At 38.3% G+C, this 13,526-nt stretch overlaps 1 non-coding gene across 1 annotated transcript; it reads left to right on the top strand.

The window, feature by feature from the left end:
- Positions 1–9,921: 9,921 nt before the first annotated feature.
- On the top strand, positions 9,922–10,028 carry LOC140512982 (U6 spliceosomal RNA). The gene has a single exon (XR_011970029.1). It is a non-coding gene; the product is annotated as a U6 spliceosomal RNA (small nuclear RNA).
- Positions 10,029–13,526: the final 3,498 nt, after the last annotated feature.

The raw sequence follows: 13,526 nt of genomic DNA, 5'->3' as shown, positions 1-13,526 counted from the left end.
GGTTGTGTGGAAGAGTTCATCTGGAGTAAACAGGGAGATGAGATAAAGCTATCTTGCATCTTTGAATTTTAGCTCATTATTCTAGCTAACCAAGTGGTTTGCTCCATTGTGGTTCTGTGTCACTGATGTAGTGGGAATGCTGTCAGGCTCTCTTAAAATCTGGCACCTTAGGTCAAAGTTGACCAGTTGCTCCTCTCTAATTACATTTGTAAATAAATTGTCTCAAATAGGTGGTTCATTACTATCTAAAAAGATGATGTTTTAAAGTAGTAGTGAATTTCTTTAGCAGCTGTAATAATCAAGAAGAGGCTGGTCAAAATTAACAAGATGAAAGGATAAGGTGGGGTGGTGGTAGATGTCTTTCTATAGGAGATATAGAGCAGATCTGGGACTAGAAGACATGGGAGCTACAGATTAAAAAATGGCTACAGAGATTTGAATTCACTTCCCAGGAAAGAAAGCCTGTATATGTATCAGAGCCCATTAGGAAGCCATGTGGCTGCCATGGAGTAGGAATCTTCCTATGTATGCCAAGGAAGAGAGGATTTATGTGGCCAAAGAAATAGAAGGAATGACAAAATAACAGAGGACTTACTGGACAAGCATAAAAATTCTAAGTTCAATCTTCCTAGAAAGAGGAGCTTCTAGACAATGTGGAGTTTCAAAATAAAGTAGAGAAATTACAGGACCAAGCAAGAATCAACACCAAGGAACAGCAAGAGAGAGCATTTTAATGTGGAAGGACAAACTTGTATCTCAACTTTCATCAGGACATGGAACTACATGGACTAAGTAGATTCAGGATAACGTGAGGTTGACTTGATGTCAAATCCAAGTGCTTTCCCTTTGTGAGGAAATCTGAACCGTAAGTAATGCCATATGCTTTGAGGAGTTAGGCCTGGGAAATCAGAGGCCCAGAGAGAAGAAAGTTGTTTTGCATATTTGGGGGATTTTTAAAAATGTTTTTATTTTCTGTTAGGTGATGTACATCTTGTCTTTATTCAGTGTATCAGCCTTGGTACTTGCATATGAGCCAAGGACCCTATTTCCTTTTCTGTAGAACCCTAGACATGAAACACAAAAAATTATTTGTGACACACTCTCAAGATTGAATTCAATGTTTATAAATCCAGAGCTGGGTTAATGGACCACAAGTTACACCTTAATTATGGTGTGTTCCACATAATTAAACAGAGACCATTAAAGGCTATAATTATACTCTGTTTGGTATGTCTCTGTGTGGTTATGCTTTACAAATATACATGAATACCAACTGCACAAATAACGAGTTTCCCCTTCTAATTTTGTTTACATATTTTATATTTTTAGGATGGCAACAGACTTTCTCAGACCTATTGTTGCCATCTTTAATGTACTTTCAGGAGATAGCCTTCTTATCAAGTACCAAAGTAACAGAGTATCTTAAAAGCTGCATAAAACGAGTACCTAGAGCAGGGGTGGGGAACCTGTGGCCTTGAGGTCACATACGGCCTTCTGGATCCGTAAGTGTGGCCTTTTGACTGAATCCAAAATTTATGTAAAATTTGGATTTGGTCAAAAGGTCACATGTGGCCTCAAGGCTGCAGGTTCTCCACCACCCATGACCTAGAGGAAGTAGAATCTTTTCTTGTCACTTTGTAAAAGATAGTGATGCAATGTTTGTGTTAATTCAGATCACTCTTCTTGTCCACCAAAAGACAGTGGCGCAAGCAAACTCTGCTTCATCTCACTATTTGACATTCCCAGAAATTTTTCTATGACATCCCAAATGGTAATTCCACAAACCTTGGCCTGTAGTGTCACTTGTCTATGAAGGCATGACCAGTGAAATAAATAATTTTGAAAAAAATAAAACAAATTCATTATGTCCAAAACTGAACTCAGTATCTTTCACCTCTAACGCTCTCTCCTTCCTGACTGTCAAAGAAACCACTATCCTCCCAGTCACTCAGGTTTGCGATGCATGTATCATCCTTGACTCTTTACTCTTTCTCAACCCTCCCCCTCCAACCCAATCTGTTGCCGGTAATTACACTTTGGAGGGTAGATGGGGTTTGGATAAGTGGAAAGAATGGGAAACTATACTCAAAACATAGGAAATATTGTATATGCTTTTAGCTATACATGGGAGACTAAATTATCTCTAGAAAACTTAAGGACAGATTTTGTCCTTTTGAGAGAAACAAAATTCACAGAATTTAAGAATTGGAAGGGACCTCAGCAGCCATTCAGTCCAATCCATCCCCAAAAGTTATCTCCACTATACCATACCAGACAAGCGATTACTGAGCCTCTGCTTGAAGTCTGCCAGGCACTGAGATAACCTATTCACTTTTGGAGAGCTCTAATGGCTAAGATTTTCTTGGCATCCAGCTTCTATTTGCCTCTTCGTATTTCACTCAGTGATCCTGGTTCTGGTCTTTGGGATCAAACAGAACAAATCTAATCCCTCTTCTATATAACAGCCCTCAATGGAGACCCTCCAGTGGAGTCCTACCCCAGTTTTCCCAACTAGTCCTCTTAAACTGTGCTGCCCAGAACTGAACACAGCATCCCACATATGGCCTGACTACAGCAGAATATAGTGGGACTATATCCTCTCTTGTCTAATTCAAGATGTCTGGTAATGCCTTCTATTTCTTCATTCTTGTACTTGGACTTGTTATTTATTGATGGAGGCACTGTTCACATACCTACTACCTAAACAGAATCACCAAGCTTATGATCGTCTTTTAAAATCAGTGATTTTTAAAATCAGTTATTAACCTGCCAAATCAAGAAGAGAAACTATAACCAGGAATTTAACACCCTCTCTTCTTTCTTATTATCTCAAGAAAACAACTATTTACAATTTAAAGCACAAATTCTTTATAAAAATCCTCTACTTGACATTTTTCCTTGGCCATTTCTAGCTCTTTTCTTCAGCTCTATGAGGACCTCAACAGAAGTTATAGTCCTGAAGTCCATATGACACAAAGTGTGCTGTAAGATGTGAAGCAGGTAAACTCATGGATAATGCTCAGACTGTGACAAAGCTGCATCCATAACTTCTGTGGTTTTTTTTTGTTTGTTTCATTAGAAAATCCTATATATTAGTAATGTCTTTCCTGGAAATCACCTTTAAACCTGATTTTTCCTGAGTTTTACAATGCAGTATCCCAAAGTGTGTTTTAAAAGGTTGTATCAGATCATGTGGCAGAGATGAATGTAAATATTATTTAATATATACTGTAAACTGATTAGAATGCAAATTTCTTAAACTAACAATAATTTTAAAACATAAAATGCTATGCAACCTGGTAACTGGTAAAGATTGCTATTCAACTAAATTTGGCAGGGGGACCAGATTTGTGATTTCATTTGTTCAAGAATTGATGAGCACCTACCCAGCAACTTCTCATCTCAGTAAGTTGTCTGGGAGGGATCCCAAGTGGCTAAGTGACTCACCCCAAGTTACACAGTCAATGTCTGTCAGAGCTGGACTTGAACTCAGGTCTTCCTGACTCCTAGATCAGTTCTTTGTCCACAATGCCATGCTTCCTTTCTTCTACTTAATCACCCAAAACAAATTCTATATTGTAGAAAGTGTGTAAATGTCTTCTGTCCTATTACATCTTGGGGAAGTGAGAATTCCTAAGAGGCTTCAGTTTCCTTATCTGTAAAATGAGACAGGGGCAAGGTCAGAAGAGATGCCTTTTCAGGTCCTCTCCAACTCTAGCTCTATGCTTCTTTAATCTTATGACATCTTGTCCCTTACTCCAGATGTTATTGGAGCCTTAAGTTGGCAAGTTCATGGTAATTCCATGCCATGCTGGCAATTCTGGTCACCAATTCTCACCACCATGTGCGTGATGATCTCTGAAATATTACCTGCTTGTCCTAGTTTAGCAAAGTCCTATATCTTTCCTCTAAACTCTAGAGAGTTGTTCTGATGACCGCTGGAGACCTGGCTATCTGTGTTCTGCTAAATCATCATATTTTGCTTCTACTGCAAAATATTTTCTAGAACCAGTAGTACAGACACAGAGGACAAACAATGTCATATGAAAAAGTACCTATGGAGACAGAAGGAGAAGATGTGTGATGTGATGCTCCTTCATGATATACAGAGTAAATATTCAGTAAATTCAAAGTAATTGCTGAAGGAGAGGGCTCTAATGAAAAGAGACATCACGAAAAGACCAATATAGGTAGTGTTTGAACTGAACCTTGAAGGAAGTTAGGAGTCTTAAGAGGTGTAGTTGGGGAAGCAGTGCATTCCAGGTAGTACTCCAGTGAATTCCAGGAGAGATTTTGCAAAGGTACATAGGTGGGAGATGAAATATCATTTATTAGGAAAGAGAAGAGTCCTAAGTGACCCCATATTTAATCCTCACTACAACCCTATGAGGTAGGTTCCCCGTTTTACAGTTGAGATAATTGAGAAAAAGGTTAAATTACTTGCCTAGGGCCTCACAGCTGGTAATTGTTTGAGGCCACATTTGAACTCGTGTCTTCCTGACTCTAAGCCTAGACCTCTCTCCTCTGCATCACTAACTGCCTGAAGGGAAATATTTTTGGCTGGAATATTGATTGTAAGGGTTTGAAGGGACTGATTCAAAATCAATCTAGAAAGATAAGTCAGGGCCAACTATAAAGGGTTTGTTCTTTGTCTCCCCTTAAACATAGCACAAAAATTGCCTATTGCTTTTACTTGTTTGAGTTGAAACAGGTTTTATCCAAATCTAGAGGAAAATGTTTTGTAACTGTGTATGTGAGCGCTATCAGGAGAACATGGAGATTTTAGCCACTCCGTATTTCTCCATTTCCTAATAGCTGTGAGAAGGGAAAAAGTTTTTCCTTGTCTTTTCCAGCTCCCAACTGTTGTGGGTGAAAGTCATGCTCTGTCTTGTGAAGAAACTGCTACCCGCAGCTGTTTCCATGGGGCAAGTAGAATGCAAATGTCCCTGAGATTTCACTGGGGGTATGCTTGAATAATTTGCTGACTGATTGAAATTGCAGGCACATTACTGTTCACCACACCAGACAACCTAATTTAGGAGGTAGAATTGCTTCTTACTTTTCATATGATAGACTTGGGCAGCAGAAATGACAAATAGAACTAGGGAGAGGGATGAGAATACATTTTCTACTACAGGGAAGGCAAAATTTGTGCTTCAAATCTGATCTGAGTCTGATATTTCCCAGGTGTTGAGCCCAGCAATTAAAGAAGAGAAATTTTTATCCTGGCTGCATTCTGAACCTCCCATTTTTCTGTGGCTCCCAACCTGCAACAGATTAGCAGTCACCAAAAAGGTCACTCACCAGGTTGGATGTGGTGTCTGCAAAAATTTCCCTAGCACTGGATTTAAGTAATTTTAATTTTCAGAACTTGTTCACATAGCTTTTTAATCTATTTTAAATATGGAGAAACACTTTTTCATGTTCATTTTTTAACCATTTTTAGAAGTATGCCAAATAGTACAATGGTACGTACTTGACCCTAGGCTCAAATACTGCCTCTGATGCTGACTGTGTGACCATGGATAAATTGCTTAACCTCCCTGAGTCTTAGATTCCTACTCTGGACAACGGAGATAATAATAACTGTAGTAGCTATCCAATGGGGTTAATAGGAAGCTGTAATGAGACAATGTATTTCAAAGACATTGCAAACTTAAAAGTACTGTGTACATGCTAACTATTTTATCACCCCTCCTTATATCTTCTGTTGTTGTTTAGTCGTTTTCAGTCATATCCGACTCTTCATGACCCCATGTGAGGTTTTCTTGGCAAAGACACTGGAGTATCTTTCTCCACCTCATTTTACAAATGAAGAACTAAGGTAGACATGGTTAAGTGACTTAACCAGGGTCACACAAATAGTAAGTGTCTGAGGCCAAATTTGAACTCAGGATGACTCCAGACCCAGTGCTCTAGCCACTGCACCACCTAGCTGCCCTCTTATATCTTCTAGGATTTAGTTAAGTTTTTGCTTACAGTTATACCAAATATTTTCCTGCACATAAGAATGATTGATAAGTAATTAGTGGAATGCTTAATTTTTCCATTTCTACATAATCCTAAATTCCTTCTACTAAAGATCTTTCCTCTGAGGACAAGAGCTAACGCACACCTTATCCCTTGTTCCACACCCTCCGTTGGATTAGAACAAGGTCGCCTATAAATAGCTGAGAAGAATGTTTGGTTCCAAAAGAGTAGTGGCAAAACTGGTTTAGATTTCCATTTTATTTTTGTTTTGTTTTCACTCAGAAATAGCTTCATGCTTAAACCATCTGCAGTAAGAGCCCAATACTAATGAGGCAAGATTTGAAAATTGGATCTATGGGGCAAAGGTATTTCAAAGGCTTTTAGCACTTTTGAGAAGTCCAGGTAAAATCCTAGTCTCAGTAAAAGAGGCTCCCAATGAATAGGAAGAAGAGGAAGAAGAGGAGGAGAAGGAGGAAGAGAACGAAGAGAAAGTGGTGGCAAAACTTTTTGTGGTAGCAAAATTCTATTTCAGGGTGCTATGGTACATAGATCCCTAAGGGTCTACCAATAGATTTCAGGGGACCTGTGAACTTGGATGGGAAAACAATTACCTCTTTTTTTTCACAAACCTCTGATTTCCTTTATAATCTTATGTATTTTATTTTATGCATTTAAAACATTATTCTTGGAAGGGTTCTGTAAGCTTCACTAGACTTCAGGATCCATGACACAAAGAAGATGAACAGTCTCTCTTCCATCTATTTACCAAAGACAAGTTGGCCTGGCAACTGGAAAGCCTATTTTAATTTCTTGATCTTTGCTCAATAATTGGCTTTGTTGGGGAAAAAAATGAGTTGGTCATATAGGAAATTCTAAGGACACATAAACTTCACTTATTCATATTAAGAATGCCCTATGAAGTCTTCTGGGGATTCTTGAATTGTTAGAATAAGGACTATATGACTGAATATGTCTGCTGAAAACCACACCAAAGACATTTATACTGATAGATGGAAAAATGTTTGACTTGGATATTAGGCAGTGGAACTATATACAATACTATGCTATTAATAGAAATCTGTCCAGTTGGTGGGAATTTCATGTCATAGACATCCAATAATTCACCTGTCATCAAGGACTCAGTGTTTACTCAGAGAGCACTGACTGCATTTTGTGAAATGTAGCAGCTACTTTGCAAAAGAATAAAATGCATTGGTTGAGTTTAAATTTTTAAGGATGAGAATAAATGCAAAACTCATTTAAAAAAGGTATTTATCTAGTGAGAGTGATTGTAGTAGATTATATTTTTATGCCATCTTCCGCAACATTCAGTATGTTGTATGTAACCATAGGAGAAACTTTAGGGACTATTACTTCACTTGTCTTACCCTTAAAGTCATTATCTACATTCAGGTTTGGGAAATATGATTTCTACAGTTTCTTCCAGGTCAACAATTCCACATTTGGGGTAGAAGGCTAGAACGGTAGCCAAAAGTTAAAACAACATGATATAAAAGAAAGAACCCTAAGTTGGAAGTCGGGAGAATTGGGGACCAGTCTCAATCGTCCCACTTACTAGTGATGACCTCAGGCAAATCATTTTGTATCTCTCAACCTTATCCTTCTCTAAAACAAGGAGGTCAGATCAGGTAGCTTCAAGGTCTAGAGCTGTGAACCTATGACAGAGCTGGCCTAAACAATTTCTCATGTCCACTCAAGCTTTAAATTGCAAAGAAAAGAGGCAAGGTAGCCTAGTGAGTAAATCAAAGGATTTGTTTGTTTGTCTGTTTTTTTGAGTCAGAGTGACCTGAGTTTGAATCTTGGCTTGGGCATTTACTGAATTTTGCTTCTGGGCAAATCACTTAACCCTTTTTGCCTCAGTTTCTTCCTCTGTCCAATAGTAATAATAATACCACCTACCTCACAGGGTTATACTTGTAAGGAACACAGGAGGCTATGACTACAAGGTGTTATGAAAACCTTAACGTGTTCTATAAATGTCAACTTCCATTGTTATGAAAAGCTGCATGCCTTTGTTACATTGGTAATTTTGCAAATGTGTTATTGATTGTTGTTTGTTTCCACTTGTAGTAGAACTGATAGAACCACCCTAGAACTGAGTGAAGGAGGCAAATGAAAATCTTAGCAGTGGTAGAAACAAAGCACATTTAGAGAAAGAGAAGGAACCCAAATCTTACCCCTCCCTCTTCGTTATAAAATTCTAACTTGGAGAAACTACCCAATTAATACTCTGAGTTTAGAATAGGATAGGATCAAAATGAGCGTAGAATTTACATATTTTCATTTTGCATATTTCCTGAACTCAATATTCATATAAACCAGCCTGACAAGCAATAGAATGACCTTTTGTTTACTCAGTTTTTAACAATTAACTTAAGTATATAGCCCATTTATTTTCCTAAACAATTGGAAAGCAGCTCTCTTACAGTGCTAAAGTAAGAAGCTGAGCCCTATACTGCATATGATCAGATTAATCTTACGTTATGTGATCCTGCTGTTCTCTACAACAGTCAATGGCTTCCCATTGCCTATATGAAGGGCAAATTCCTTAGCAAAACATTCACAATCTAATCCCAACTAACTTTCCAATTTTATCTCCCACTACTCCTCAATATGAATCCTCTGCTCCATTGTCTTCCAAACATGCCTTGCTCTTTCCCACTTCTGACTTTGCCCACAATTTGTTTTCCTCATTTAGAATCCTATTCCTATCCATCTCTCCAAATCAAACCCATCTTTCAATGTCTTCCTCAAGTCCCACCTCCTTCAGGAAGTCTTCCCCCTTCATACCAGCCCACAACACTTTTCTTTATAGCATTTATTGTTTAGATCAAGAGTTTTTAACCTGGGGTTTATGAGTCTCTTTTGTTTCTGTTTATAATAACTTTTAATGGTAATAAAATTTGTTTTCCATAATTATTTCAATATAATTGATTTCCTTTGTAATCCTATATAAAGTTATGGACTTTCAAACATTATTCTAAGGAGTCCATAGGCTTCATAAAGTTGCCAAAGAAGTGACTGGCACAAAAATGGTTAAGAACCCTATCATTTAGTAGGTAATTTAGTAATGAAGCAGTCATTTGATAATTAATCACATTTTTGGTATTGTTTTTAGTTTTTCATTTATATGCATAAATCTTGTCTTTACAACTAGATTATAAATTCTTTGAAGTTAGAGACCATGCCATATACTTCTAGTATCCTCTACAAGCTGGAGGAAGTTTGTCAGAGAGGTTGTTGTAGAGGAAATAGTCTCTTGAAGGAAGAGAATTCCAACAGGTAGTTGTGTAGATGGAAGAGATGGATGCATTTCACTTTTGTGCAGTAACTTCCTGGCAAATCATCAAAATCACCTTAATCTCAACTATATAAAAGGGCAAAATTGTTGTTAAAAAAAGAATATAACATGACCAAATCTGCACCTTCCTTTTTAAAAGATTAATGAGCCAGTTTCCCTACAAAGTTGACTGCTATTGCAAACTGTTACCCACTTGGCACTTCCATGATCTTCTATTAGCTGTTGGACATTCATTTTCATCTTTATGAATACTCCCTATACTTGCCCAATTTTAGCAATAAATGCTCACCTTCCCGGTTTAAATGACAGTTATCGATGTTTGAGTTGCCTCAACTTTGACATCTGTCAAGTCTTCATAAAAAGTTTCCCAGTAAGCTTCATTCAGTGATTGAACCCCGTGTTCAGGTAATATCTGACCTAAGGTATTGGCAACAGTGTTCAGTGGATTGGAGCATTTCATCAATAGTTCTCAAGCTTTTCTTTTCTTGGCACAATATTCTTTGCCATGGGGAATCATAGTATATTGAATATTTTAGTTGGTAATGCTACAATTTCCCTTCAATAAGACTGAATTTTTGGTTGAGTTCTTTGTGATTCAAAACTGTCTTAGTGTAGAATACGTAGAATAGGTGCTTGCTTCGGCAGCACATATACTAAAATTGGAACAATACAGAGAAGATTAGCGTGGCCCCTACGCAAGGATGACATGCAAATTCGTGAAGCATTCCATATTTTTAAAGTTGAACTGTTTACATTCCTACATGGAAAGAAAATATTTGTAACTCTTGAAAATTTCAGTATCTGGGTAGTTGGTGGGATTACACACACACACACACACACACACACACACACAGGACAGGGTGAACTGAATAGGATGGGATCATATCTTAAAAAAATGAAATTAAGCGGTGAGAGAGAAATATATCGGGAGGAGAAAGGGAGAACCGGAATGGGGCAAATTATCTCTCATAAAAGAGGATAGCAAAAGACTTTTTACTAGAGGTAAAAAGAAGGGAGATGAGGGAAAAACATGAAGTTTACTCTCATCACATTCCACTAAAGGAAGGAATAAAAATGCACACTCATTTTGGTATGAAAACCTATCTTACAATACAGGAAAGTGGGGGAGAAAGGGATAAGCAGGGTGGGGGGGATGATGGAAGAGAGGGCATGGGGAGGAGGGAGCAATTTGAAGTCAACACTCTTGGGGAGGGTCAGGATCAAAAGAGAGAATAGAAGCAATGGGGAGAAGGAGGAAGGAAATATAGTTAGCCTTACACAACATGACTATTATGGAAGTCATTTGCAAAACTACACAGATATGGCTTATATTGAATTGCCTGCCTTCCAAAGGAAATGGGTGGGGAGGGAGGGATGAAGAGAAGTTGGAATTCAAAGTTTTAGGAACAACTGTCGAGTACTGTTCTTGCTACTAGGAAATAAGAAATACAGGTAAAGGAGTATAGAAAGTTACCTGGCCCTACAGGACAAAAGAGAAGATGGGGACAAGGGAAGGGAGGGATGAGAGAAGACAGGGCAGATTGGTGATAGGCACAATTAGAATGCTCGGTATTCTGGGGTAGGGGGAGGGGACAAATGGGGAGAAAATTTGGAACCCAAAATTTTGTGAAAATGAATGTTAAAAGTTAAATAAATTAATTTAAAAAAAGAATACATAGAATAGGCAAATTTTGTTTGCTTTGCAAATACTATATTTATCATACTATATATGCTAGGCACCCCAGTGAGTAGTCTGTTTTGGTCAGAGCATAAAAACCAGAAATGGGAGTGGTGTGCTATGTGTACAGTTTTAAAGGTCAGTTGGAATCTGTTGTGGCAGCCCTTTAATCTTCAACTAAAAGGTTAGCACTTTATTACATAAGTAGTGAGTACCCAGAATAGATTTTTGTGTAGGAAAGTGGTGTGGTCAAATCTATACGTTAGGAAGAGTCTTGTGACAGTGGTATGGTGGGTGGATGTGGGAAAGGAGAGACTAGAACAGGTTATTAAATTACTTCAGTTGAAAAAGTAACTAGAGGTTGAACTGGTTCATTGCAGTGGGATTGAAGATAAGGAGTTTGATGTGAGACACTTGGGAAGATAAAATTGGCTTAACTTGGCTACTGATTACATGTGGCAGCAAGACTCAAGAAAGGGAAAGAGTAAAAAAAAATCACTTGGAGATTTTGGACTTAAGTGATTGGGAGAATTGTAATACCATCAACAAAAAGCAGGAAAGTTTACAGGGGGGGCAGGTAATAATGATAATAATAACAAGTATTTATATTATGTTTTAAGGTTTGAAAGTACTTTACAATTATTTTCATTTTGTCTTCACAGTAATCATGGTAGCCAGGTACTGTTATTTACATCCCCACTGGGCAAATGAGGAAACTGAGGTAGATGGTGGTTAAGTACTGGCTCAGTATCACAAAACTAGTTAAGTGTCTGAGGCAGGATTTGAATTTAGATCTTCCTGACTCCGGGTCAAGCACTTTTACCTACTGAGCTACCTACCTGTCTAAGTTATAAGGGGAAAATCATAAGATCTCTAAAGCTAAAGCAGACCCCAGAGATCATGTAGTCCAAACTCTTCATTTTCCAGTTGAGGAAACAGAGGCTCATGAAAGTTAAGTGACTTACCCAAGGCAACATGGGTTTGCTAGCACTATGAGTTCAATTGCTCCCATTAAGTTTGAAGGGCTAGTGAGACATCCAAGTAAGATATCTATTAAGCAGTTGGAAATGGAGGACTAGTTTTCAGGACAGAGGTCAAGGATGCAGGTGGAGATTTGGGAGTCATTTACATAGTCTTGGAATCCATAATCTGCCTCCAACTGACCTTTCAAGCTGTATCAGTAAGCACCCCAATATACACGGGGTGGGGGGGTGTTGCAGGCTGCTGTCACAGGTTCTTAGATCTGCATTCACAAAAGGAAAGCCACTTTCAAGCAACAATCATTTTAATCAAGCACAGGTATCAGAGAAAATCAAAATTTCAGAGAAAATACGGAGAAATCGAAAGTCAACAGACATGCTTCCAAAATGTCTGACCATTACATACGTACACAGTTACCAGAGAGGGAAGCATCAAGTTCTGGTTTTGAGCCAGGGGTCTCCTTATCGGCTTCCCAGAGTCTCTCTGGCCAAAACAAACACTTCCAGTCAGTAAGCCAAAGTAAAACCTCACTTTCAGAGTACTTATATACTTTTTAGAGCCAGAAGGCATAAGCCTCTGACCCAGTGCCTCAACAGAAAAAGAAAAAGGTACCTGGGACCCTCCTACAAAACAACTCGACTAATCAAGCTTCCCACAATGGGCAGACCCAGCAGTGGGTAAGAAAGATCCTCCCCAATAACATTAGTCAATCAGAGGCACTTTTAGTAAAACAAAAACAGCAAAAGATCCTAATTTGATTGCCATTACACAAGCCTTAGTCCCATTCTGCTTCCCTTCATGGCCTCTATGTTCCAGTCAAACCAGGCTATTCATTGCTCTCCAATATCATCCTGTCCTTTCCTACCTCCAGGACTTTCCAAGTGGAATTCATAGGACTAGAAGAGAATTTTGAAAGGTTCAATTGTAAATAAGGAACAGCTGAGGATCAAGCTTTTGAGGATACCCACCATAGGGTAGTGTGGAGGAACAGAGAGGTCAGAGTAACTAAAAAATAAGTGGAGAACCAGAAGAATGCAGTATCACTAAATTTAGGGGATAAAAGAGTATCCAGAAAGGAGGAGTGGTCTATAATGTTAGATAATTTGGAGAAGTCAAAAAGAATAAAGACTGACAAGGGCTATTGGATTTGTTCATTCCAATATCTAGCACAGTGCTTGGCACATAGTAGGGCTCGTGTTTGTTGATTGGTTGGACTTGACAATACAGACATCATTAAGGATTTGGAAGGGAGCAATTGATCTGCCATGCTTAACCTGGCCCACAGATAAAGTTAGGGGATGCAATTGCTGGTAAAGGAATCTGGCCTCATTGTATATTGTATGAGACATGGGATTGAATTTTGCTGAGAGTATCAGACAGGTGAAAGCATAAGTGCCTGAAATCAACTTAAAAGTCTTTGGAAATGGAAGAGAGGCTTTTCCATCAATTTTATCTGAGAAGATATATAAAGCAAATTCAGGTCCAACCTCAGAGTATCAGGTACACAACCAGAAAATACTCAGAACAGGATTGATGGTAGGGGGTATAATGGTTAAAATACTAGATTTATAGTCA

This window comes from Notamacropus eugenii, chromosome 6, assembly GCF_028372415.1.
Source record: "Notamacropus eugenii isolate mMacEug1 chromosome 6, mMacEug1.pri_v2, whole genome shotgun sequence".
Taxonomy (NCBI): domain Eukaryota; kingdom Metazoa; phylum Chordata; class Mammalia; order Diprotodontia; family Macropodidae; genus Notamacropus; species Notamacropus eugenii.
The sequence above is the reverse complement of the archived record's forward strand: the minus strand, read 5'-3'. Positions and strand labels throughout refer to the sequence as shown.